The 2,500-nt window shown below is 51.1% G+C and overlaps 1 non-coding gene across 1 annotated transcript; it reads left to right on the top strand.

Moving 5' to 3' along the window:
• Positions 1-2,051: 2,051 nt before the first annotated feature.
• Positions 2,052-2,206, top strand: LOC143350990 (5.8S ribosomal RNA). Its single transcript, XR_013081396.1, has one exon. It is a non-coding gene; the product is annotated as a 5.8S ribosomal RNA (ribosomal RNA).
• The last annotated feature ends 294 nt before the right edge of the window (positions 2,207-2,500 follow it).

Here is a 2,500-nt window from a genome sequence, read left to right as displayed (position 1 = left end):
TCGCATCGATTTCATCGAGCAACCGATGGACGCTGCCGCGTTCGTTCGTAAATGAATGTTATACATACTCACGGATAGCCTGAGGCGAATAATCGCAAACGACGACGCGTCGATTGTGCGGCCATCGTTGCTCGCGCGACTAACGACGATCAGCCGAGACGGCTGTAGTTTATCGCATCGATTTCATCGAGCAACCGATGGACGCTGCCGCGTTCGTTCGTAAATGAATGTTATACATACTCACGGATAGCCTGAGGCGAATAATCGCAAACGACGACGCGTCGATTGTGCGGCCATCGTTGCTCGCGCGACTAACGACGATCAGCCGAGACGGCTGTAGTTTATCGCATCGATTTCATCGAGCAACCGATGGACGCTGCCGCGTTCGTTCGTAAATGAATGTTATACATACTCACGGATAGCCTGAGGCGAATGATCGCAAACGACGACGCGTCGATTTTGCGGCCATCGTTGCTCGCGCGACTAACGACGACCAGCCGAAACGGCTGTAGTTTATCGCATCGATTTCATCGAGCAACCGATGGACGCTGCCGCGTTCGTTCGTAAATGAATATTATACATACTCACGGATAGCCTGAGGCGAATGATCGCAAACGACGACGCGTCGATTTTGCGGCCATCGTTGCTCGCGCGACTAACGACGACCAGCCGAGAAGGCTGTAGTTTATCGCATCGATTTCATCGAGCAACCGATGGGCGCTGCCGCGTTCGTTCGTATATGAATATTATACATACTCACGGATAGCCAGAGGCGAATAATCGCAAACGACGACGCGTCGATTTTGCGGCCATCGTTGCTCGCGCGACTAACGACGACCAGCCGAGACGGCTGTAGTTTATCGCATCGATTTCATCGAGCAACCGGTGGACGCTGCCGCGTTCGTTCGTAAATGAATAATATACATACTCATGGCTAACTTGAGGCGAATAATCGCAAACGACGACGCGTCGATTTTGCGGCCATCGTTGCTCGCGCGACTAACGACGACCAGCCGAAACGGCTGTAGTTTATCGCATCGATTTCATCGAGCAACCGATGGACGCTGCCGCGTTCGTTCGTAAATGAATAATATACATACTCATGGCTAACTTGAGGCGAATAATCGCAAACGACGACGCGTCGATTTTGCGGCCATCGTTGCTCGCGCGACTAACGACGACCAGCCGAAACGGCTGTAGTTTATCGCATCGATTTCATCGAGCAACCGATGGACGCTGCCGCGTTCGTTCGTAAATGAATAATATACATACTCATGGCTAACTTGAGGCGAATAATCGCAAACGACGACGCGTCGATTTTGCGGCCATCGTTGCTCGCGCGACTAACGACGACCAGCCGAAACGGCTGTAGTTTATCGCATCGATTTCATCGAGCAACCGATGGACGCTGCCGCGTTCGTTCGTAAATGAATGTTATACATACTCATGGCTAACTTGAGGCGAATAATCGCAAACGACGACGCGTCGATTTTGCGGCCATCGTTGCTCGCGCGACTAACGACGACCAGCCGAGACGGCTGTAGTTTATCGCATCGATTTCATCGAGCAACCGATGGACGCTGCCGCGTTCGTTCGTAAATGAATAATATACATACTCATGGCTAACGTGAGGCGAATAATCGCAAACGACGACGCGTCGATTGTGCGGCCATCCGTTGCTCGCGCGACTAACGACGACCAGCCGAGAAGGCTGTAGTTTATCGCATCGATTTCATCGAGCAACCGATGGGCGCTGCCGCGTGCGTTCGCCCGATTGCGCGTGAAGTTACTGTTCGGAACCAAGAATATACGGGTGTATTATACCCGTTTGGTCGCAGCCACGCGCAAAGGCTTTTGAATGTACTGTACGCCCGGCCGTCGAACGATGGTTTTCCGTCATTCAGGAAACAAAAAGAAACTTTTGTCGTCGATATGGCGCGTTCAATCCTCCGTCGATACGCTGGTCGGAGGTGCGAACATCGAATATTTTTAAAGCAAAGAACAAGGAGCATTTTTAAATACAAAGAGAAAAATTGTAAATTGTATATGATTACCCTGAACGGTGGATCACTTGGCTCGTGGGTCGATGAAGAACGCAGCTAATTGCGCGTCAACGTGTGAACTGCAGGACACATGAACATCGACATTTCGAACGCACATTGCGGTCCACGGATAAAATTCCTGGACCACGCCTGGCTGAGGGTCGTTCACTTGTCCTAAAACTGCTTGCGTTGTTCTCAGATTCCCTAACCCCGCCGTCGTTTACCTCTCCTTTCGGGGAGATGGCGAAGAACGTTTCGGAGCCGGGTCGATGAAGAGAAAGGTATCAACGTACGAGCGAGAATTTGGGTATTTCGTTGGCGTTTGTCGCTGGACGTACGAAAAAGAATAAATATTATATATTATTGGCAAGTTTGCGCACCCCTTGCGTGGTGAGGCAGAGATCAGTCTGGACTCGCGCGAGTGTTTTACGGCGTCGTGCGTCGTGTTGTCTGGAGTA

Source organism: Colletes latitarsis, unplaced genomic scaffold (genome assembly GCF_051014445.1).
Source record: "Colletes latitarsis isolate SP2378_abdomen unplaced genomic scaffold, iyColLati1 scaffold0051, whole genome shotgun sequence".
NCBI classification, from domain to species: Eukaryota; Metazoa; Arthropoda; class Insecta; order Hymenoptera; family Colletidae; genus Colletes; species Colletes latitarsis.
This window is presented reverse-complemented; position numbering and strand designations above follow the sequence as displayed.